Consider the following 25,882-nt stretch of genomic DNA (forward strand, 5'->3'; position numbering starts at 1 on the left):
CCTTCAGCCACAACATGACCAGAGGCCTTTGGGTCAGGAGCCTTGCCCCCTTTATGGCCTTCTAATGGACCTTCTGGCCACTAGAGCAAACACCCCTGCCTGTGGGGGAGGGGTAGCCCCGTAGCTCTCCTAGCTTCACCCGTGAAAAAACTAGCACCTCTGGGGCTGAAGAGGAGGATGTGCCTCCTTTCCCACAGGCTCTTTTTTTTTTTTTTTAAGATTTATTTATTTATTTATTTGACAGAGAAATCACAAGTAGGCAGAAGTAAGCAGAGAGGTAGGCTGAGAGAGAGAGAGAAGCAGGCTGCTTGCCCGAGCAGAGAGCCAATACGGGGAGCAGAGAGCCAATACGGGGCTCGGTCCTAGGTATCTGGGATCATGACCTGAGCCTAAGGCAGAGGCTTAACCCATTGAGCCACCCAGGTGCCCCAGCCACAGGCTCTTTTGTTTGAGGGACCGGAAGATTTCCTTACTCCCTAACCCTTAGGAGATGTTCTCAGTGCCTTTCTCTTTGCTGTTTGGTTATCTGTAGGGTGGCAGCTTCCCCATGTTGTGTGTTTAAGCTCCACCATCATTTTGTGAGGAAAGTTGACTTGAAGTTTACTCCCTAACCCTTAGGAGATGTTCTCTGTGCCTTTCTCTTTGCTGTTTGGTTATCTGTAGGGTGGCAGCTTCCCCAGGTTGTGTGTTTTAAGCTCCACCATCATTTTGTGAGGAAAGTTGAATTGAAGTTTCCATAATGTAGAGGTGGTATCAGCTGGTGCCAGGAGCCACTGGGGGACACACACACACACACACACACACACACACACACCCCTCCTCCTCCTCCTCCTCCTCCTCCTCCTCAAACAGTGCCCTTAGCTCACCCTGACTTCCTGCCTTCTTTCCATCCATTCACTCCCTGCCGTGTGTCTTGTATCCTTCCCTCCTTTTTGTGTCCTCTTTATCACACTCTGGCTCAGTGCTTGCCTACTTGGTTAATCTCAGACCTGTCCCTGCCTCTCTAACCCATCCTATAAGTGACTAGCACATTCATTGACCTAATAACAATTGCTACCTATATTGAGTACTTAGGAATTCCAGCTAATATTTTAGTGACAGGGTTCTGTCTGTCAAGAAGTATACCGCAAACTTACATTAAACTGTCCAGTATTGTAGCTGGGGCACAGAGGTGCAGGAGCACCTGGTTTCAGGGATCCCAGAAAGACTGGGTTCAGCCACTCACAGCCGACAAAATCCAAAGGCAGAGAGCTGAGGGGTGGGGAAACCAGAAAGGAATTTATTTGTTACAGCTGGAGGACAACTGGAGGACTAGTGTCTCAAAGACTATTTCCAAAATGGTGAAAATACTTTCTTGTTTACATGAGGAAAATGTGGGACAAAGGGGTGGGTCCATGCCGGTGGGCAGTGAGGGTTAAGTGATCATTGTATTGGGCTCAGTTGCTAGGCAGGGTCTTGCTAGCCCAGGACAGTCCTCGTTGCTTGAGTAGTTTTGGTTACCATCAGGGGATGCTTTGCTCTCAGGGTCTTCTGCCTGAGCCAAGAGACAAGCTGGAAAGAACCCAACTAAAAAGTATGAGGTCAAAATGGAGGCCACCAAAGTCCTCTTTCAGTATTACCGCCATTTTGCAGTTGAAGAAACAGAAAAGGTGAGAAATTTGTCCAAAGTCACACAGGCAGAAAGTTGCAGAGCCAAGATTTGAATATAGTTAGCTGGATGCAGGGCCTGGACTCCTGTCATTAAGGTGGAATTTAAAAACATTTTTCCTAAATGTTTATTATGAAGAAAGCCCTAGTGTAGGCACTGAGGGCATTTAAATAGGAGTAGATAAAACTTGTTTCCTCCTCATTTCCTAACTCAGGGAGTTAATGATAGCAAGGGCCGCCTGGGAAGATGAGTAAGACAAGTCCAGACATGACCTACTGCTGTAGAGGGCAGAGTACGTGCCATGGTGAAGATACACAGAGGGCCTTTGGTACAGAGGACTGAGAAACCACATCTGTTTGGAGACTCAGGAAGTCAGGAAGACTTCTAGAGAGCCAGTTGGTTGGGGGATGGTTTGCAAGGACAGATCGGTTTGCGGCAGGGTCCTAGGGCGTGAGGAAGGACCAGATTGGAGCAAAGAGGGTACGTCTGATGCGTGAAAACTGCAGAACAAAGAATGAGAGAATCAGAGATGATTCTCTGACCACAAGACACAAATGCCTGAGAACTGAACCCAGCAGCTTAAGACAGTGGGCTCTGAACTACATGAATTCGAATTTTTTTACTAGCACTTAACCAGCTCTGTGATCAAGACAAATGGCATAAACCCTCCCCCATGTATTGGTTTCCTCATCTGAAAGGTGGATTTAATTCAGGGGGAGGACCAGGGTAAGGTGGGTGAGGCATTTGCCTTAAGTATGATATAGGCAGGCCAAGTGGAGAGTTACCCCCAAAAAGCTTGGTGATCATGATAAGTAGGAAATTAATGCATTATTTTTAGAGTGTAAAATCAGTGCAAATAATCCATAATGAAAAGAATATTAAAATGTTTTTTTTTAAGTTTTATGTATTTGAGAGTGGGGGAGGGGACGGTAGGAAGAGAGTGAATCCAAAGCAGACTCCCTGCTGAGCTCAGAGCTTGATAGGGCCCCATCTCACAGCCCTGAGAATCATGACCTGAGCCAAAATCAAGAGCCAAGTGCTTAACCAACTGAGCCTCCCAGTCGTCCCAAAAATATCAAAAATTTTATTAAAGAGGGGCCATACTAAGCTATACTGGAGCCTAAGGATAAAGGAAAAATCAGTAATCATGATTCTGTTTTTAGTTCAGAATCAGGCTTACCTTGGTCCTGGCCCTGATAATAACACTAGGCATTGGGTGCTGCAGGGATTAAGTGAGAAAATGCATGTTGAGTGGTTAGCATGGCATTTGGCAAGGGAGTGCCTCATAGAGTCTGAGGGTCCAAGGCCTATGGTTGGGGTGAGATGGAGCTGCTTGAACACCTGCTCTGTCACTTTACAGTTGTGGGATCTGGGCCAGAGCCTGAGTCCCCATCTTTTAATTGTGAGTGTATCTTTTGGGTAGCCTGGGATAAAAGGTGCTCCTTGCAGCGCTGACACATAGAGTCAAAGACTCAAGCTTATAGCACTTACCTGTGGTAGCCAGCCAGCACACCTGTACATGTGTGATAGGATTTCTGGTTGCTTCTGGTGAAATATTAGTTTTTTGGCTTTTTTTTTTTTTTTTTTTTTTGATGCTTCATTTTAGTCAACATTGAAGTGAGGGATTTAGTTCTGTTCATGGTCCTAACTGCCAAGCTCTCACTTCCTCCTCGGTGGCATTCAGTTCCGCAAGTCTCTGTGCTGCTGCTTCTGACCAGAATGTAAAGGGTTCCATGCCCCCTCTGCCTGTGGCACTGTCCACCCCGCCCCTTCTCTGACCATGGCAGTATGGGTTAATACCATGATTATTTGGTAGTATTATGATTTAAATGACAGGGGACCTTGGCCTGGCCATTGATGGCTCTCACTCTCCTCTTAGTCCCTGTTCCTCACCCTGCTGTCCCACCTATCTCTCCAGTGGAAATGTGGCCTTCCAGGTGCTAGCAGCCCACCTTTATTACCTATGGTGCCTATCAGTGAGGTGCAGTTGAAGGACGTGTCCTTCCTTGGTGCTTTAACTGAACAATTGTCATTAAATGACTATTATCATAAAAGTGACACCTTTATTTTTTTAAATTTTTATTTTTTAAAGATTTTATTTGAGAGAGAGAGAGAATGAGTGAAGGAAGGGGTAGAGGGAGAGGGAGAAGCAGACTCTCCACTAAGCAGGGAGCCTGATACAATGTGGGCTTCATCCTGGGATTCTGGGATCATGAACTGAGCCAAAGGCAGACACCCAACCAACTGAGCCACCCAAGTGCCCCAAAATGACACCTTTAAAATATATCCCTGCCACTGCCTGCATTCAGGGGAAGGTTCCAGAATTTTGCCTGTGAGACCAGCAGAGCCATTTCTTATTGTGTGACCCGCAAGACAGTCTCAGAAATGTTGCCTGTTGCCTAAATGAGAAGGTAACCTGACTCTTCCTCTACATTATACTAGTTCCTAGTAGGCCAGTCTAGGCTAGAATTCAGGTTCCACATTTTAGTGGTCTGTAACCCTGAGGAAGTCACCGAATGTCTCCAGCCTCAGTTTCCTCATCTGCAAAATGGTACAGATCTCAAAGGCTTGCTCTGAGGATTAAATGGGAAATCACTATTGGTTCCCATATTATTTATAATAACTCATTGGTTAGGACATGAATTGAGCTAATACATTCCTTCATGCAACAGATACATATCAGGGATGTACTATATGCATGGTAGCATTCTAGGTTGTATGTATATGATAATATACAATTTCTGCACCTAACCAGTGATCAAATGGAAGGGAAGAGAAAAATGAGCAAAAGACTGTACTGCAAAATAGAATTGTGAAGTGTCTTGACACAATAGGCACTCAAAAAACATTTTTTGATTGGATCAAATAAAGAAAATCAGGTAGACAGTTAAATTTAGGAGATATTTCCCTGGAGCAATCAGACAAGTCTTCAGAGAGGCTGGATTTAAGCTATCAGAATATCAACATAGTTATTAAAACATCTTTTTTAGCAGGCACCAGAAAAATAGTAATATGTATGACAGAACCTATGCTCACCTTCAAGTTTTTTATACTTTAACCTGGAAGAAAAATAATAACAACTACTTAAGAATAATTGATCAGCATGAGTGTAATCAGTGCCAGACAGAGGTGCTGGGAGACCATCAACTCCTGGGAGATAGGGACTGTGCACTGGATTTTTCTTTCCTTTCTGCTGTACTTGTGTAGGCTAGACCTGAAGGATGGACGTTTTTACATTTATAGATAAATTTTAAGCTTTATGTCACTTTTGAGTAAGTGTTACTTATGTTAGTATAAAATCTAAAAAGTATGAAAGGATATATAGTGAAAAGTGTCCATGCATCTCCTCTCAGAGATGAGTGATGCCACATTATCTAAGGTATTATGCCAGGGATAGTCTAGCTGTCATCAAGCAAACTCATGAATAATTGCATAAGTGGGGTCATGCCATCCTCACTGGCTAGCACTTACTTTTTTCTTGATGATTGTTCCATGTTGGTACATAAGTTTTATGAGTATATACTACTCTACTGTCTGGTTCTCTCAAAATTTATATAAGCAATAATATCCTATTGGTGGACACATTGTTAGTATTTTTTCCCAACTAATACCTTTATTTTTTAAAGCAGTTTTAGGTTTATGAAAAAATGAGCAGAAAGTACAGAGTTCCCACATTATCTCTTCCAACCCCAGTTTCCCCTATTATTAACATCTAGCATTAGTGTGTTACATTTGTTATAGTTGATGGACTGGTATCCATACATTATTAACTAAAGTCTGTAGTTTACATTAAGGTTCAGCCTGTGTTGTACATTTAAAGGCTTTGACAAATGCATAATGACATATGTCCACTATTACAGAATAGTTTCACTGCCCTAAAAATGGTCTGTGCTCTTCTTCTTCATCCTTTCCTCCCTCCCTGAAAACCCATGGTAAAATGTAGTTCTTTCCAATCAAAGTTATTTGTAGTTCAGCTTTCGGAAATGTGAGGGAGGATAAATAATTTTCCTACCACCCTTCTAGTAAAAAGGTAGTAGAAACCCTTCTAGTTTCTTGGCTGAGACACCTTTATTACAGAAAGACAGTTTAGCAGGAGAAAAATAAAGAGTTAAAAAAACATGTCTTCATGGGAAAGACCCAGGAAAATAAAATAAATCTCCAAAATGGCCCAGACCATCACCTTAAATACCATCTTTAGCTAAAGACAAAAGGAAGATGTTCTTGGGGGATGGTGAGGAACCAGTTATGGAAGTTCACTGGGAAAGCATGGAAAACAAGTATATGGTTGTTAATGAAGATTTAAGTCTTTGCCTTCCTTGTTGATAAGAAACTCTAGATTTGGTCATCTCCCTCTTCCTGGTACAGCAAGGAAGGCACAGCCTCAGAAATGGAGGTTTCTCTTATCCATGTAAATGTCTCTTACAAAAAGGTAATTTCAGCTCAGTTTATAGAGCTTTTCCCTCTCTCTGTAGTTTCTTTTTTTTTTTAAGATTTTATTTATTTATTTGACAGAGATCACAAGTAGGCAGAGAGACAGGCAGAGAGAGAGAGGAGGAAGCAGGCTCCCTGCCGAGCAGAGAGCCCGATGCGAGACTCGATCCCAGGACCCTGAGATCATGACCTGAGCCGAAGACAGAGGCTCAACCCACTGAGCCACCCAGGTGCCCTCTCTGTAGTTTCTTAAAAAAAATAACTGGCTTAGAATAATCCTCATGCCAAAGAGGCATATTTTGGGGTGGAAAATTCTGCTCTCCGTCAGTCCTGCCTTTGAAACTTTAAACAAGAATTTTCACAGTCCAGAAGCTAAATTGATAGATTGTTCCATATCTCACTGAACTAGTCACTCCATCCTAAGGTTAGGTAAATTGAGTTGAACAGTTGTGTCTCATCTCAGGAAGTGATAATGTAGCTAGGCTCCCTGAGTTAGGCTGATATTGTGTGAGAAATCAGGTATTTTGTAAGATATTTCTATGGACACAAAAGAAAAACAAAAAATGTTAACGATTGGAACAAATTAGAAACCCAGTCTGAGTCCTGAGGGCTGTCAGTCAAGATTTCTAGATGTTAGGCTTAGAACATCTCTTGCAGTTGGAATGTGTGCAATGGTCACTGGGTGGTCAGGTAACTTTCTGTGTGGCCCTCACAGCAGCAGGCATGAAGGTTATTTAAACATTCACTGGTGCAGCATTCTCTCTGAAGTGTACAGCAGGTCATTCACATTCAGGTTGTGGAGCTTTGGGGAAAAGGGCAGTTTTTGTTCTTAGTGATTTTAAGTCAAAACAGTGAGAGTGGGGCGCCTGGGTGGCTCAGTGGGTTAAGCTGCTGCCTTCAGCTCAGGTCATGATCTCAGGGTCCTGGGATCGAGTCCCGCATCGTGCTTTCCGCTCAGCGGGGAGCCTGCTTCCCCCTCTCTCTCTCTGCCTGCCTCTCTGCCTACTTGTGATCTCTCTCTGTCAAATAAATAAATAAAATCTTTAAAACAAAACAAAACAGTGAGAGTGGCACCTGGGTGGCTCAGTCGGTTAAGCGTCTGCCTGTCACTCAGGTCATGATCCGAGGGTCCTGGGATTGAGCCCCGAGTTAGACTCCTTGCTCACCAGAGTGTCAGTGTCTGCTTCCCCCTCTCTCTCCTCCAGCTTGTCCTCTTTCTCTCAAATAAATAAAATTGTAAAACAAAAACAAAACAGTGAGAGAAAGTTCAAAATATTAGTTTGGAGATTTGTAGCCAGATATTTGAAGAAACCAGAATTTGGAATCTGGTCCAGTTTATAGGTAGAAAAGAGAAACCTCAAAGACAAGTAATTGAACTGGAATGTGATGATCACAAGAGTGCATCATGGTTTCTACTGAAATATAAATTTTCTCTCTAAAAGCACCATCATTTCTATCAAAAATGGCCAAATTAAGATGGATTTGTTTCCAAGATAAGTCTGGTCTCAGTAAACTTTGGACTGATTATTTACATAAGGGCAGCAAGCATAGTGATTGACCATATAGGCTTCTTTCAGTCTGCTTTGCTGGAACTTTTCATAAGGAATCTCAGATGGAATTTTTAAAAGCCTCTCCATGCTAGAAACCAAGTCAGGGGGCGCCTGGGTGGCTCAGTGGGTTAAGCCGCTGCCTTCGGCTCAGGTCATGATCCCAGGTCCTGGGTTCGAGCCCCGAATCGGGCTTTCTGCTCAGCAGGGAGCCTGCTTCCTCCTCTCTCTCTGCCTGCCTCTCTGCTTACTTGTGATTTCTCTCTGTCAAATAAATAAATAAAATCTTAAAAAAAAGAAACCAAGTCAGGTACTCACAATCAAACTTTGCCTGTAGTACCTATAGATTTGGGTGAATTTTTCTCTTCTCAAGGTCCCCCAAATATCCTGAGGTTCCTGCATTTGCCCACAAATGACCTTTCTTACTCAGTTAGGCTGCCAGGATCCCTATAAGCAGGGTTCCAGGCTATTTATCCAAGGGCTTTATTGGCTCCATAAAGTCAACCTTAGTCCCTTAAAGCTGTCTGGCATATCTGACTCTATGCACATTCTCAAATCTGATATTTCAGTCAAAGCCTTGATAATATAATCAGTGTTTCCAGTGGTGCCCTGTTATAAGGAGAACTGATTCTTTTTTTTTTTTTTTTAAGATTTTATTTATTTATTTGACAGAGACCACAAGCAGGCGGAGAGGCAGGCAGGGGGGTGGGGGAGCAGATTCCCTGCTGAGCAGAGAGCCTGATGTGGGGCTCGATCCCAGGGCCCTGAGATCATGACCTGAGCCAAAGGCAGAGGCTTAACCCACTGAGCTACCCAGGTGCCCCAGGAAAACTGATTCTTAATGAACTCATATAAATATTTGTATTGTCATGAAAATAAGAATACTGAGTTTCCATTCTGGAGGGATCAGGTAGGGAGAAAAAGAAATTATTTCATTCTTGCTTACAAAGGTATACTTTACCAAATTTCTCTAAGTCATAGTTAGCTTAAGAGAAAATAATGTCCTTAAATCTAGAAAAACAAAACCTTGAACAAGCAGTATTTCCTACAATAAGCTATAAAAATTATAATCATCCTCATTAGTTCATTCAGTCCCATGTTATTAATTATTGTTCTGTTTGGATGCAGTTTTTCCCTTTGTTTTAGAAAGATCCCACTTTACTCTTATGGTCTTAAAAGTTATCTAAAAGCCCTTGCTCACTAGAGCCCTTTCCATGAATCTTCTTGCAGATGAAGCACTTTTGCAAAAGTATGAGAGTAAAACAATAATTGTAAATGACAAAACTTTAAAATGTCCATGCTTAAGAGTTCATTATAATGCATTTGACAAGGAAATGTGCTGATTATTTCAAGATAGTAACTAGAATTATGACTGATAACATTATACTAGGACATATCAGAATTTTAGAAATTTCATAAGATTTCTGGAATTCTTATATACGTATGCAGAGACAACATAAAGAAACCTTACTATTACTCTTAATTGTCAATGCTTCCTCTGTAATTTAACATATTAAATAAGCATAATTAATTTTAACAACTCTTCCACCTTTTTTAATAAAGAGAACAAATCTTTGGGGACATTCCAAGGACCTTCTGAAAAATCCCAACGTTAGTCAGAGGTCAAGAAGACTGCATTTACAATTTGATTTTGTGGTTTATCAAAAATATCAAAAGGCGAGCCACCTAGGTGGCTCAGTTGGTTAAACTTCTGCCTTTGGCTCAGGTGATAATCCCAGGGTCCTGGAATCAAGTCCTGCATTAGGCTCCCTGCTCAGTGGGGAGTTTGCTTCTCTCTCTGCCCCTCCCTAGTGCTTATGTGCTTGCTCTCTTTCTTGTGCTTTCTCTCCCTTAAATAAATAAATAAATAAAATCTAAAAAAAAATCTTTAGAAAGAATATCAAAAAATTTGGACACCTGACTAAATAGAATTAGAGATCATTATAAAACAGTAATTATCTTTTTGTCCAAAGTGACAAAAGATTTTATTTTATTTTATTTTTTAAAGACTCATTTATTTATTTGACAGAGAGGGAACACAGCAGGGGTAGTGGGAGGGGGAGAAGCAGGCCTCCTGCTGAGCAGGGAACCCAACATGGGCCTCGATCCCAGGACCCTGGGATCATGACCTGAGCTGAAAGGAGATGCTTAAGGACTAAGCCACCTAGGAGCCTGTGACAAAATATTTTAAAGGCAAATACAGGAGGTTACATAGTTGTAAGCAAAACTTAGCTCTTTTAATATTGAGAAGATTCAGTTTTCTTAAGTAATTAAAGAATTAAGACAACATGAAGCAAAGGAAATTATCTTGGTAAAACATGAAATCTTTACTTTCTAGGCAGAGTACTTATAAAGAAAAACCTTTCACAATCTCTTATGAGAAGCAGACGGGTAGTCCCAAAAATCTTTGTCCTTTTCCAAATGAAAGAAAGTGAAGTTCCAGTTTGACTTAAGTACACTATTGATATTAAATCTTATTTTTTTTAAAAGATTTATTTTATTTATTTGAGAGGGAGAAAGAGCATGAGAGGAGAGAGGTCAGAGGGAGAAACAAACTCCCTGCTGAGCAGGAAGCCTGATGTGGGACTCAGTCCTGAGATTCCAGGATCATGACCTGAACCGAAGGGTATTGCTTAACCAACTGAGCCACCCAGGCGCCCAAATCTTATTTAAAAAAAAAAAAACCAAAACCAAAAACAAAAAAAAACCCAAAACTTAATGCAAAGTTAGATTACTAAGGTAAAATTCTCTTCCCTCTCTCTTTTCCCAACTTTCTGTACCACTTTGTCCTTTATTCTTCTCTTTCTCATTCTGAAATATCCAGTTTCACTTAAGGACAAAATGACTTTCATTTCCCTCAAAAAAAAAAAAAAATTCACCATGCATCATAGCTATTGAGATAGCTAAAGCTTTTTGCTAATGTTTGTGGAGAGGACATTTAAATTTGTCATTAGCCTAATTTCCAAATCATTCCTTTTTTTTCTCCTTCTGACACAAAACTTTGCATTTTGAAGAATGACTCTTAGGTCCTAGAAAAGACGGAGGTAGAAAATCTATATCACAAAGGCATAGAGAAAGTTTCCAAGTTTTCTCTGAGGAGTTTTGGCATATATTGCCTGTTATCAGAGGTCTAGAGTAATTACTACTTAAATTTTTCCTTCTTTTTTTTAAGTGCAGGATAATCGTATTTCCAGGGTCCCAACATCTATAGCATTTTGAGATGCATAAGGGAAGTTTTGGGATTGGTAATGATAGGTGGACTTTGAATTGTGTCTAGAGCCACTGTTCTGGTTTTGTAGACCTGCATGTCAAAGACAGTTGTTTCTAATTCTTCAAAGAATCTAGTTATAGCCTAAACATCAATAAAAGGATGCACCCATCCAACTAAACCTTGCTTCTTTTATCAGGGAGGTTTCCAGCTACGATGGAAGTCAAAACATTTCTATATTCTAGAAACTCAGAGTTTAACGCAGTATACTTTTAAGAAGTCCATCTAAAGCATTTAACAAACACCTCATTTCTGAGTGTACAGTTCAACCTTGGACCAATTGACCTAGAAGGAAAATCCTCTACTATTGCTTCTTTTAGTCCCTGAGTATTGGCTTCCAGGTAACTGATTGCCTGATAATTTATAATAAGGCCGGAGAAAAATTCTGGTCATCTGTTTTCTTTATGATGGGGCTGATTCCCCAGGGAGCTGTCTGGCTTATCTGATATCTACAGTATAAATCATGAGTGGCAAGAATACTCTTGTAATCAATTGATGTCCTTCTGAGTGGGATTGTGAATGTCTACTCTCTTTCTAATTCTTCTCTAAATTTGGTAGGATCATCTCAGAGTAAAGGCAAAGGGCTTTCTAGTTTCATCTGGTTGAATAATGCCTTAAGGCTAGCCACCACACTCATTTGTGTGTGTGTGTGTGTGTGTTTGTGTGTCTTCTTCTCAATTGGATTTTTCCATAGGCACCAATAAGATGATTGTTTAGGATGAGAGCTCTCTATATTTTTTCAGATGGAAGTTTGTTTAATTCAGAGGATCCACAGGGTGCCTGGATGGCTCAATGTGTTAAAGCCTCTGCCTTTGGCTCAGGTCATGATCCCAGGGTCCTGGGATCGAGCCCCGCATTGGGCTTTCTGCGCGGCAGGGAGCCTGCTTCCCTTCCACTCTGCCTGCCTCTCTGCCTACTTGTGATCTCTGTCTGTCAAATAAATAAACAAAATCTTAAAAAAAAGAGAGAGAGAGAGAATTCTGCAGAGGATCCATCATCTGGCCATAATCTCAATAGCATTTCAAACCAGTAAACCTTTTTATGGCTTAACCATGGATGCAAGAGACATCCCAAAAGGGAATGTAAAAGATGCAGCCCCCACAAGATCCAGGAAGTTCACTCCTAGGGGTGCGTGGGTGACTCAGTAGGTTAAGTGTTGGACTCTTGATCTTGGCTCAGGTCATGATCTCAGGATTGTGAGATCCAGCTCTGTGTCAGACCCTGAGATGCTCCCTCTCCCCTACCATGGATATGGGCACACACTCTCTCTCTTAAATAAATCAAAAGAAAAGAGAGGAGAGGAAAGGGAAAAAAGGAAAGAAGGAAGGCGGCAGGCAGGCAAGAAAGAAAAGAAAGAGAGAGGAAAGGAGGAAGGAAGAAAAGGAAAGAAAGAAAATTCACTCTTAGATTCCGTCTAAAAAGCTAAAGATCGGGCGCCTGGGTGGCTCAGTGGGTTGAGCCGCTGCCTTCAGCTCAGGTCATGATCTCAGGGTCCTGGGATCGAGTCCCGCATCGGGCTCTCTGCTCGGCGGGGAGCCTGCTTCCCTCTCTCTCTCTCTCTCTGCCTGCCTCTCTGTCTACTTGTGATATCTCTCTGTCAAATAAATAAATAAAATCTTAAAAAAAAAAAAAAGCTAAAGATCTTTGTTGTCACAGGCAATAAGAATGGTGTATCTGGAACAGCGTCTCTGGTTTCCCATGAGAATGCAAGATGCTTTCAGTCACAGACCCACATGTCTGTGACACTGGACAGGCACTGCTGGAATGGGACTTTTCCAGCAGTAACAACACAATGAAGGTTGACATGACAAAGGCTCCTTATGGATCGGTACCCCTTATGACAAACTCCCTGAGAGCTGTCAACAGTTAGACAAAGAGAAAGCTGCTGCCAGATGAGATGCATGTTGGTACATGTATCCTCCGGCTAGTTGAGATCAGGGAGAATAATCTTACGGGTTGCAAAGCCAAGATCTGAAGACCTAGAATAAGACAAAAGGAAAAACCTCGTTAGACCTATGGTTCTCCTCTTTGTCCAAACAGCACAGAAGACAGAGACAAAAGAAAACAATGACCATGTCTAGGAGGAGGAAGATCACTAGTAAATGAGTGCTCATAGCATATTTTCTTTTGCTGATCTAAGTTTGGAAAGGAAGAGGCAAACATTTTTTTATCTTTCCCTTGACCAGGTAGTACAGAGATCCAGGAGAGCTGGCTTTGGTAAAGATTCTTACCCTTCATGGATTCTGCCAGTTTACCAAGATTCTGTCTGCAGACTCCAAAATGAGTATGGTGTCCTAGAAAGTCCCATCTGGGGCGCCAAAACTGGAGGGGGGGGGCATATGAAAAATAATTTTCTTTCTACCCTTCTTGTTTCTTGGCTGAGATACCTTTGTAATAGAAAGACAGATTAGCAGGAAAACAAACAAACAAACAAAAAGTTAAATAACATTTAGCCCTCCTGTCTACAGGGGAGAGACCCAGGCAAATCAAGTAACTGTCCAAAATGACCCAGGCCATTACCTTCAATACCACTAGCTAAAAACAAAAGGAAGGTGGTCTTGGGGGGTGGGGAGGAGCCAGTTATGGGAGATCACCAGGAAAGCACAGAAAACAAGCATATGGTTGTTAATGAAGATTTAAGTCATTGCCTTCTCCATTGATATGCATCTCTAGAGATTTTGTCATCTCCCTCTTCCTGGTACAGTGAGGAAAACACAGACTTACAAGTGGAGGTTTCTCTTATCCATGTAAATGTCTCTTACAAAAGGGTAACTTCTGCTCAGTTTTCAAAGCTTCTCCTCTCTCTGCAGTTTCTTAAAAATAACCAGCTTGAAGTAATCCTTATGCCAAAGAGGCATATTTTAGGGCAATAAATTCTGTGTCCCTTCAGAGCCTTTAAAACCTGCTTGCCCTCCTCCTTTATAACCTTGTCTCCTGTGCCCTGTACTCTGGCCACACTGCATTGTTCCTGCTCCCTGAAACATAGCATGCAGTCCCTACCTGGCCTGCACTTGGGAGGCTGCTCCTCCTGCAGGGTCCCATTAGCTGTCACCACCTCTCTGAAGTGTTTCCCAGTCCAATCTACACTCCCCACACAGGGTCATGGTCCCCTCCTCTGTGTGGATCGTATGGTAATTTATATACTCATGCAACAGATTTTTAGGGAGATTTTTAGGGAGCATTTAATGGCATTTCGTTCCACCTGCCATTCAGGGTGCTGGTGCTAAGGGTCTGGTGGGGACACACATCTATGAAGCCCAGCTCTCAGATGGTTGAAAGTTCTTTGAAGAAAATAAAACCAACTGAGGTGTTGCAAGAAGCCAGTGTAGGCAAGGAAGGGCTCTTGGAGGAGGTGACATTCAAGAAAGGACTAGAGGGGAGAGTATTCAAGGTGGAAGAAACAGCAAGTGTAGTCACACAGCCTTGTGTGCAAACCTGGGTAAGCAGTTTTACTTTCAGCTGCCTCCCGCTCTTGTAAGGAAGTGGACCATCCTCCTGCATGAGTTCATCTGTGCATGCTTGGTGATCAGCCCAGGTCAGGGATGCAAGAGAGAATAGTGGGACCAGGGTGTGTGTGTGGGGGGGGGGGGTGGAGATGCTCCTGTGCTTCCAGGCAAACACTCTCCTCCTCATTCTCCCAGCTGGGCACTGACAGCTTTGTTTGCTGAAGCATTTGAGCCCTTGATACCAAACCTCAATTATCTGAGAGAAGGCTATTGCCTCTTTAAAGAGTTCAAAAGCCCAGACTTTTTATAAATAGCTCTGGCCTTTCACCAGCCCTTAAGACTGCGATTTATGGCCCACTTCCCCAGAGGCAGACAGACCAACAGACAGGTTACTTCCCTTGGAGCCAGGTTCCTACAATTGTGGGATGCTCCCACTTCCTCTTTGCATTTTATGACCTCCTGGCAGCTAATCCTGAAATGGGTTCCACGGGAAGGAGGTGAATTGTGCATGACTGCAGCTGCCTCGGAAGCCAGAGGCCCACCAGATTCAGGAAAGGACTGGCAGCCTGGCCTCTTAGCTGTGGCCGGCTTCTCTGGTTCCCAGGGCCTCTCCCTAGCAAGATACCAAGAGTAAAGGCCTTTGCGTGACTGGTCAGCTCTGTGATGTGCCGCAGAGGGACAGACAAAAACCTTCATTCATAATCTCATAATGTAGTGAGGCAATGTGGCAAAAATGGGATATTTTGGTTGTCACATGAGAACATCACTCTTTCTTTTAGAGCATATCCTTAATTGCCTTTAATTACTGAACTCCAGGAGGTCTTATGGCATCTTTATGACAGACGATGAAACTGAGGCAAAGACTAGCCCACGTTGTGCAGCTAAGAGGTAACAGGTCCAGATTCTGATCTGGGCTTCAAATGCCAGGTTGGGGGTCAGAGGCGCCAAGAGCAGTAGGAGGTCAGGGAAAAGAGTGGCCTTTGGGATAGGTGGGTCAGCTTTCAGGAAAGAGGAGACATTATAAGAGGGGTTACAGTAGAAAAGGCGTAGTCTGTCATGGGACACTGACACTGGGCTGGACCAGAGCTTGTGGAGGCATAAGCCTCCTGATATTTCTCAACAGGTCTTTTCCATAGACCACCAGCCTCTCCTTTTCCACAGCCCTTTCTCTTCTTCTCTCCTCATTCTGATGGGTGAGGAAGTGGTTAGGATCATGGGCTGTGAGTTCAAACTCCTCTTACCAGCCCTGGGACTTTGAACAGATGGCTTGACCTTTCTTATCCTCCCTTTCCTCACCTCTGACGTGAGCTTGATAACAGCAGGACTTGGGTGAACACAACACCGGTAGCTGATGGTATATTCTTTCTGTGATTGTTGTCCTCAGTCAGTGCTTCTCTTTTCTCAAGTACAGCTCCTAACTTGTCATTTGCCCTGCTCAGAAACTCAAGACTGAACATGTTATTCTAGTACTCAAGAGCCCCTAAGGTCTGATCCTAAAATCCACCACAGCCAGGCGCCATCTTCTGATGGTCTGAAATCTTCAGAGGATACTGTATTCATGGCTTGCAATGGCAGAAAGAACACGAAGTTGGGAGTCAAGAAAAGCCAGTGTTCAAATCCCGGCTCTTCCAATGATCCCGTGTGCAGAGGAAACAAACCTCCCAAACTCTCAGCAACTTTGCCTGTATGGAGGGGGTCCTTCTCTTCTACCGGCTGCTCTGAGAGGCTGGCACCACATGCTTTGCCTTCTGGAACACCGTGGGTGCTCCTTCCATGTGTTCCCTTGTCTTCATTTCAATAATATATTCATTTCATGCCATATTTATGAACGGGGCTCTGCTAAAAACTCATGATACAGGGTCTCACGAGCAGAACTTACTCTGCTGCCTTGCATTCGGCTTTCCCATCATGCCTGTGTCTTGTTTCCCCACCCAGATGGCCAGGCTTCCCCTAGGTAGGCTCCATGTCTGTGGTGTTCATCCCAGATCCTGGCCTGACAAGAAATCAGCGGTCAATAAATATTTATTGGAAGAATTAATTATTGAAGAGAAGCCTTGAGCACTGTGTTCAGTGTCCAGGAGGCATGTTTGAAACAAGTGATTTGAATCTCAAAGGCTTCAGAAAGTAAATTCATGCTCCTAAGAATATGATGAATTAGAATCAGCAAGTAAGTCACACCCCTAAGACCCGGATAGCAATGATGAAAGAGCATGTCTGCAATAAAGAAGGGGATTCCTTGTGTGAGCAGTTCTCCTTAGTTTTGCTCTGGGCCTCCTGATTCAGGGGTCCCTCTCCCTCTGGGGGAATGCATTCACGAGTTACAGAGTGCCTACTATGTCCTCCTTCATTGGCATTTTATAGCCACTGTTCCTTTTAATCCCAATACCAACCGTACGAGGTTAGAATTAGGATCCCTGTTTTACAGATGAGAAATTAAGGCAAAGAAAGGACAAGCAATCCATCCAGGTTACCCAGTTAGTGGGTGGCAGAACCATGATCTGAACCTGAGGCCAAGCCTGGAATCCATGGTCTTTGAATTACCCTACACTTCCTGCACTGGCCAGGTTAGCCCACTGTGGCTTTCAAACCGTACGTCTATCATTCTTTTCTTGGCACCCATTTCCCACGCTAGCGGGATCACATTTGAAAGATTAGAACCAACTCATCAGAGTGTCTTTTCAGCCTTGGACAAGCCCAAACTGCTCTATGTGTTGGATGCTGGTAGCACTGAGCTGTGTGCTTCCGACAGTCCCTGAAGGGGGTTGAGACTCAGGGCAAGTGGAAACTTTCCCCAATGTCATGCTCAGAGATGGAATTTTTTTCTCTCCCAGTTTTGAAACTGGAGGATTGGGGCTGCAGTCTGGGCTAGGTTTGGGGATTTATTTGTTGGGTGGCTTTGGTACATACACTCCTCTGTAGGAATTTGTTTTGGAGGGAAATGGAGATACAAGAGACCCATGGGGCTCCAGTCCCCCTCTGCCCTTCAAGTCTCACCCAGAGGTGAACCATAACAGTTCTCCAGCTTTGCACCCCGAGCCCAAGCAGGGTGCTTCATTGCTAAAGAGAAAGCATCTGCGCACCAAGAAACAATGAGTTGATGTTGTGTTATTTTGGCTGGAGCCAGAGTGAGGTTAGGGACTTGGGTGGGAGATTTGCAAATTTATTAGCTCTCTTCTTCCCTTTTTCACACAAATGTACCCTAATCCCCTTGAGCTGTGGGTTGGCTGAGCCAATACAAAGGTCAAGTTGACTTCCTCCCTTACTCTGTTCCTTCCTTCTAGTTTGAATGCTGGCTCCACCATTTACTGTTTCGGTGGTAATTTGCTTAAATTTTGGAAGCCTCAGGGCGCCTGGGTAGCTCAGTGGGTTAAAGCCTCTGCCTCTAGCTCAGGTCATGATCTCAGGGTCCTGGGATCGAGCCCCGCATCAGGCTCTCTGCTCAGCGGGGAGCCTGCTTCCCCCCCGCCCCTCTCTATGACTGCCTCTCTGCCTACTTGTGATCTGTCTGTCAAATAAATAAATAAAATCTTAAAAAAAAATTTTTTTTTGGAAGCCTCAGTTTCCTTATCTGTAACATGGCCAAAAGCATAGCATCTCATAGTTTGTTGTTAGGCTCAGAAGAGTGAATGTATTTTTTTAGTGTTTGTCATGGAACCTGGCACCTGAAAAGTACATACTAAATTTAAGCTTCCACTGTTGCAGTTGTTCATTTGGCAAACAGTGACTGTTAATGTACCTTGTGCCATGCGTTGTGCTGGGTGTTGGATATAGTCCATGCTTCCCAGGGCCCACCCAGCTGATAGGAAGAGATGGCCCGTGAAACACCCAGCTGCAACACAGCATCGTAGGTGAAATGACAAATGGAGCACAATATTAGAACTTAGTATATGCCAGGTAAATCTGTGAAGCTCATTACTCATCTTATTTCATTTAATCTTTACAACAGTCTCATGAGGGAGGTACTAGCATTTTCTCCACTTTTCAGATGTGGGAATTAAAGTGCAGAGGAGTGAAGTAACCTGCCCATGTCCACCCAGCTGTCGGAAATGGGAATGGAAGCCAGGCAGACTGTACAGGGTGCCAGAGGGGTGCCTGGCCAGCCTAGGGCTGGAGTGGCTGCATGGAAGAAAAGATGTCTGAGTTGATCTTTAAGGTTCAGTAGGCTAAGAAGACCAAGCAAGAGTTAACAGGGGAGGGAACAGCATATGGGGTCCCTTCTACTTGGGGTTTACTCTTGCCCAACTCTGGGAGGTTCACCACTTGACTTGTTTTCTTTTGTAATCTTTAAAATATAAGTCCCACCTGAAACAAACAAAAAAATTAACACCTTATTTTGATATCCAAGTGTGCATATTCCTTCTATCTTCATGGAATCTATTGATATTTTTCTAAGCATCTCTTTCTCTGTCATTAATCAGATCACTAATCAAAGTATTCATTTGAGGAGGACAAAGGAAAGAGACAAGAAAGATGTACCTCCTTCCAGATTTTGGAAATCACCATTTGTCAATGACCTTGTTGTATTTCACTCAACCTACATTTTTCAGTTGTATTCAAAAGAATGCCTGAGGCTTTCACAAAGGCCTTGAACTGGTTCATACTTTTGTGATAGTAATTCTATCAAAGGAGAAGTACACTGAACTTGCTCTTTGTGAATATGTGCTGGTTTCTGGTGACCACAGCTTTCTTTTCTATGTGCTTGTATATCACTAGTTTACCAATAAAATCAAGAATTTTGCTCAGGACCAATGATGCATTCATAGGCTTCAGTTTGATGAGTGTAGATACTTAATGAGTTCTCTTGTAATATTAAAAAAGAAAATATATGAATCCCACTTAGTAGTATAATGTGAGGACTGAACAAAAGGATGTGTAGTTTGTAAAGTACCTTCTACAGTGCCAGGGTACATAACTGTTCAGTAAATTCATCCATCCATCCATCCATCCAGCACATTTTTATTAAGCAACTACCATGAACCAGGCACTGTCATGGACATTAGGAATATAGAGGTTATGGGACGCCTGGGTGGCTCAGTTGGTTAAGAAGCTGCCTTCGGCTCAGGTCATGATCCCAGCGGGATCGAGTCCCACATCGGGCTCCTTGCTTGTCGGGGAGTCTGCTTCTCCCTCTGCCTCTGTCTGCCTGTGCTTGCTCTCTCTCCCTCTCTCTCTCTCTGACAAATAAATAAATAAAATCTAAAAAAAAAAAAAAGGAATATAGAGGTTAAAAAGACAACCTCCTTGCATTCTCATAGAGTTTACATTCTAGTGGGCAGGACAGACAATTAAAAAGTAACCAAAAATGTATATGTAATATAAGAGCAGGTGGTGGTAAAATGTAAAATAGGGTGAGAGGAGATTGGAGGTTGAAGTGGGGAATGTTCAGGACAGGGAGGTGAGATAGGCCTTTATGAAAAGGTGGCAAGCAAAATCCTGAATGAAGTAAGGGAAAGAGATATGCAAATATCTGGACAAATATCCTTCTAGACCAAGGAACCAGCAAATGCAAAGGCCCTGGGGCATGCTTGGGTGGATGCAAGAACCTCAAGGAAGGCCATGTGGCAGGAAGGAAGTGAGTAAAAGGAAGGAGGAGAGTCAGAGGAGGCATAGTCAGGGACAGATTATAGGGAACACTATTGGTCTCAAATATTGTTTTAAATCAGCATTTAGATACTGTTTTAAATGAAATGAGAAGCCAGTAGGGAGTGTGTGAGCAGAGAGTTAGTATGGTCCATGCCTTCCAGTAACATCCAATCTAGTTGGAAGAAAGGACTTTTAAAAAACTAGTTATTACACAGCATGGTAAGTGAAATGGCAGACAAATCATGATATTAGGACTTACTATGTGCCAGGCACTCTTACCTAATTTAATCTTCACAGTAGGTTTGTGAAGCAGGTACTATTTATTCTCCCTCTTGTTTAGATGCAGACACTAAAGATAAAGAAATGAAATAACCTGCCTAATAAGGTCACCCAACTGCTCAGTGTTCTCAGTAAATTCCCTCTGGCGACCGGGCAGAGAATCAGCTAACTAGGGGCTGCAGGAGACAGCAGGGAGACATGGTAGGAAGCAGGCGGGTATAATAATCCAGATGGGAGAGAAGATGGTGGGTGGCTTGCATGGTGGTGGAGGTGGTGACAACAGATCAGATCCTGGATTTATCTGAATGTAAACCAGTGGGATTTGCTGCTGGATCAGATGTGGGGTGGGGAGTAAAGAAAGAAGCCAAGAATGAGCCCAGGATTTGGGGGCTGAACTACTGGGTAAATTAAATTATTTACTAAGATAGGGGAAAGCTACAGCAAGAGCAGGTTAGGAGAGAAAGTCACAACTTTGGCCTGTTTAAAACATATAAAAATGCTTGTTTACTGAACAGATGAAACTGGCCACCCTTCCCACGCAATTATTGTAGTTGAGGGGCATCTGTAGTTAAAATAGTTAGAGTGCTTTTCAGGCAAGTCCTTCCCCTCCTCTCCCTGCGTCCCCACTCCCCCCATTCCACCCTGGGGTTCCAGAGAGAAGCTATCCCTGTGTGACCTTCTCACATTGTTTTTACACCTTTAACTTTGTTTTGGCAGCTTTGACCTGAAGAGAGGAGTTTCACCTCAACTTGTACTGGGGTCAAGGGAAGGCATCCTTCCTGGAACTCTTTCCATGCCTCCCTCCTCACACCGCCCCCACCCCCAACCCAGAAGCACTTTTTTGAATGTAGATTATAGTCCCCTGCTGGCTCCAGGAAAGGTGGAGGTGGGTTGGGGGCCTGCGATGGGAAGTGTGAAGTCTTTCTCCCCAGCCAGAGGAAGCCCTGGTGATTCAGTGAACTGAGGTGCTAAGTTAGGAAGGAAAATAGCACATAGCAAGGAGATCTTTATCTGAACCATTTGTCTGTTGTCCCCTATCCCCCATGAAGGGCTTCCCTGGGGGCTCACAGCCTCTTCCTGCTCTTGCCACGTGAGGGGGGGTTGACTGAGTTCTAAAGAACTGCCAACCCAGTTCAGCTCAGCCATCTTTTCTTTGAGGAGTTCTTACAGATTTCTCTTTGACTTTGCTTTATGGGGTGTGTATGTGTTGTAGGGACCAGGTTCTTGGAGGACCTCCCACCAAAGACCCTTTCTTTATCCTATGGCTCACACCTCAGATTTTTCCCTGGGTTTTCAGCTCAAACGTCACTTCCTCAGAGCAGCCTTCTCTGACCACCATGTGGGTCATTCTCCACCAGGTCACCTGATTTCCCTGCAGCACTTTTCACTTACTACTTCACTGACCTTTCACCAGGAGAGGAAGCTGCTCTGTCTATCCCTCCTTTCCCCTCAGGACTTCCCAGTCATGTCAGATCCCACCTCCCCATGTCCCTTCTGGGTCTGAGCTTTCTTTGTCTCTCCGCCTGCTCGTGTCTCTGTGATTCTTTTTCTTCTCCCTGTCCCTCTGTTTCTCTATTTCTGTATCCCTCTCTCTTCTTTCTTGTCTCCTACTCATCCTCTCCTCCTTATTCTGACTCCTTCCCCCACCCAAGATTATTTATTCATTTGACGGAATGAATAAATAATGTGCTCTCTTTAGAGCACAGGCAGGGGGAGTGGCAAGAGAGGAAGAGGGAGAAGCACTGAGATCATGACCTGAGCTGAAGGCAGATGCTTTCCTGACTGAGCCACCCTGATGCCCCGTTCTGACGACTTCTTCTTCTTCTTTTTTTTTTTTAATATTTTATTTATTTATTTGACAGAAATCACAAGCAGGCAGAGAGGCAGCAGAGAGAGAGAGAGGAGGAAGCAGGCTCCCTGCCGAGCAAAGAGCCCGACCTCAGGCTTGATCCCAGGATCATGAAATCATGACCCGAGCCGAAGGCAGAGGCTTTAACCCACTGAGCCACCCAGGCGCTCCCCGTTCTGACTTCTTTATTGTGTTTTTACCTCATGGTAACTACTATACGTACACACACTTGTTGACCCCTGACAGGAGTCTGTGTGAGATAGGTCATTATTGTCCCCATTTTTCAGATGGGGAAATGGATGCTCAGGCAGATTTTGTGACTTGTCTGTTCACGCAATCAGTGTATGGCCCAGCTGGGACTTGAATCCAGGTCTTCTGATGCTTATGCTCTATGTAAGGCCATGGTTCTCACATCAAACAAATGTTATTTTCTGACGACATGGTGATCACCATTCTACTTCTCTAACAGGTAAAGATGAGGCTGGGAAGGCCAAGAGGGTGCCTGGATGGGGTTGGGGGTGTGAGGTCAGAACTTATAGTCACCCCTCATACACACTCTGCTCCTGAGAGAAGTGGGGAGTCCCTGCAGACAGTCCAGGTGCTGTCTGCAGGCCTGTTTGGTTTAGTTGTAACCCGAAGGCCAGAGAAGCTTGGGAAAGTTAGAGCTGGAAGGAGAGAAGCAGCTACAAACTGCATCTACCAGTTCATCTGTGACAGATATGACTGGAAGTCTGACTTCAACAGACCCTTTTTTGGAAAGAGGTGGTGAGAAGGACAGGAATAAAACTCACTTCTTATTGACCCTATCAGAAGCACGAGCTCTTCACACTTCAACAGGATGGTAGAAAGATGATGATGGGTCAACCTACACCGCAATCTACCAGGCAACATTTTCAAGACAAGTTTGGGGCAGCCTTGCCCCAGCTGGCCTGACCTGGCAGGGAGAAGTTATTGTTGGAGAGCAGGTGAGAAACATTCACCTGATGCTTTGGGCTGCTGGCCTCACCCTGAGTGGGCTGGTAATCATTATTTACAAGGCTGGAGTATTCACACCACTGAAGTCAGGAGAGGCAGGATGGAGACAGCTTTTAACAAACGAGTTATTTATATCTACATCCCAGACCTCAGAAGGAAAATTCCCATACTTAGACATTCCTAGATGGCCTGCGACACAAGATATTTAAAGTAACAATGGGCCAAATTCTTGCTCACATTTTTGGCAGTAATCCAGTCTGAAAGTCCACAAGAAAGACTTGTGGGGCCGTGTTGCTTCAGCAGAGGGGAAAAAAAAGACTGTTTCTAATTTGGGATTTATTTAAGATCTGACTTCCCCCTTCCTTCCTGGAATTACAAGGAAAACATGATTTTGATTTCAGAGACCACATTCTATGTAATCTACTTTGGAAGGTTTTAGGAGTTGTAGATCTGTGGCTACCCCCACCTTGAAAAGCGGGGATGTAAAATCAACTAATAGGATACACTTTGAAAAACTGTGGAACTCCCTCCACATTTTTTTTTTTTTTAATTTGGGGGTGGAAATAGTTACTATCTATGGGCAGTCTGGTTGCCAAACTCTCAATGCTGCAAATGACTGAGTAGAACTGGACATAGCCCTCTACAAAAGTCACTGACCCATTTAAGATATAACGTGGTAGAGCCACCTGGCTGGCTCACTTGGTGGAGTACATGACCCTTGATCTCAAACCCTACCTTGGGTATAGAAATTATTAAAAAAAAAAAAAATCTAGGGACACGTGGGTGCCTCAGTCAGTTAAACATCCAACTCTTGATTTTGGCTTGGGTCATGGTTTCAGCATCATGAAATCGACCCCTGCATCAGACTCTGTACTCACACAGTCTGCGTGAGATTCTCTCTCTAACCCTCTTTCTCTGCCCCTTCCTCTGTGTGTGTGTATGCTCTCTCTCAATAAGTAAATAAAATATTAAAATATACATATATATACACATATGTCATATAATGTGTATATATATACACATATATGTATGTATGTGTGTATATGTGTGTGTATATATGTGTGTGTAAATATATAATGTTAATGTATGTGTATATATATAATGTTCATAATAAAATATTAAAATATACATATATACATTATATATCATATAATGTGTGTGTGTGTGTGTGTGTGTGTATAATGTTAAAAAAAAAAGACATGACATAGTAGCATTAGTTCCAAGGAAAAATCTCAGGGTTGAAAATGATGACTTCTTATACTTACACAGTTGTGCAGAGAATTAAGGCCCTCCCAAACCTAGGATCTTTCTAAGTGCCAATCTTCTCAAGAAGCAGAGAATGTACCAACTCCATCAGCTAGGATGCGTTTGACTGTAAGTCATGAAAATTACCTACCTCAAACTGCCTTCGATTAAAAGAAAGATGTGTTCACTTCTGTAAAAGAAGTCTTCAGGTGTAGTGACTTCAGGATTTGCTAATTAGGCCACGCAGTGATATCACAAAGGTTTCAGAATCTCTTCCTATCTTCTCTTTGCCATCCAGCTTCTGGGCCTTATCCTCAGATCAGCTCCTTTCATGGTATGAAGATTGCAGTTCCAGTGTCACAAAGATACTACAGTATGTTCCTTTCTTCCTTGTTTCTCATTTTATGAATGAAAAAACTTCCCAGAAACCCTCAGCACATTTCCCCTCACATCCCATAGTTGTCACTGTCCACATGTCCATGCAGAACCAGTCACTGGCAAGGGGACTGGGCCTAGCATGCTTTGATTATACTCCTTAGAGTTTATCTGTGACTAGAATTACATTTCCCTTAATTGTATAGCAAAGGGATGAACTCTGGAAGAAACTTGGGGTAAGTTAGGCAAGGTCTTGCAGTGTTTGGTAAGGAGTTGGACTTTCATTCTAAGTTCAATGGGAGGAAACTGAAGACTTTAAAAAAATTACTTATTAAGCAATTTTTTTTTATTTTGAAATAATTTTAGACCTACAGAAGAGTTATAAAGATAGTACAGGAAATTCCCTATATTCTTCACCCACCCTCTGCTAATGTTAATATCTTTCATGGCCATAGTATATTGGTTAAAATTGGGAAATTAACATTCCTACAATACTATACAAATATTATTTAGATGTTGTCAATTTTTTTCCCACCATCTTGTATTCAGTGCTCTTGTCTCTTCAGTCCTCCCTATTATTTGACAGTTTTTCAGTTTTTCAGTCTTGCTTTTCATTGCCTTGACACTTTTGAAGAGCACTAGTCAGGTATTTTGAAGACTGTCTCTAAATTTGAGTTTCTCATGATTCCACTAAGGCTATGAATTTGGGAGAAGAATAAGAGAGGTGATGTACCCTTCTTGTCACATGATTTCAGGGAGTATATGACGTTAGTATGACTTATTACTGGTGATGTTTAATTTTGATCACTTGGTCAAGGTGGGGTCTGCCAGATTTCTCCACTGTGAAGTTACTGTTTTTCCCTTTCCATGCTCTGTTCTTTGGAGGCAAGTCACTAGGTCCAGCCCACACTCAAGGGGAGGAAGAAACTGGAAGGTTTTAAGAAGGGCAGTGACAAGAAAGGAATGGATAAATAAATGATGGTTACTTTGGAATACACTTCTCTAAGTAGTACAGACCTGGAACTGATGGCGCAATGAAAGCTGTGTATCTTAAAGATGGCAGTCTTTCCTGTTCTCTCCTATTGATTGTCGTGGCTCTCTTTTAAGGACAATGTCACACTATCTACTCTCCTGTTGATTGTCGTGGCTCTCTTTTAAGGAGAATGTCACACTATCTAAATTTTGTCCTCACTCAGAGATGTGCCATGTGGCAGATCTTCTGGAGAGGGAGGAATT

General features: G+C 43.0%; 1 long non-coding RNA gene across 2 annotated transcripts; it reads right to left on the reverse strand.

The window, feature by feature from the left end:
- Positions 1–13,826: 13,826 nt before the first annotated feature.
- Positions 13,827–24,585, reverse strand: LOC125099645 (uncharacterized). Of its 2 annotated transcripts, none has more exons than XR_007127309.1 (3): positions 24,423–24,585; positions 18,077–18,169; positions 13,827–16,333 (listed from the first exon to the last, which is right to left on the reverse strand). It is a non-coding gene; the product is annotated as an uncharacterized LOC125099645 (long non-coding RNA). The 2 variants fall into 2 exon arrangements; XR_007127308.1 differs by having other exon boundaries at positions 24,292–24,585.
- Positions 24,586–25,882: the final 1,297 nt, after the last annotated feature.

The sequence above is a fragment of the Lutra lutra genome, chromosome 5, assembly GCF_902655055.1.
Source record: "Lutra lutra chromosome 5, mLutLut1.2, whole genome shotgun sequence".
Classification (NCBI taxonomy): Eukaryota; Metazoa; Chordata; class Mammalia; order Carnivora; family Mustelidae; genus Lutra; species Lutra lutra.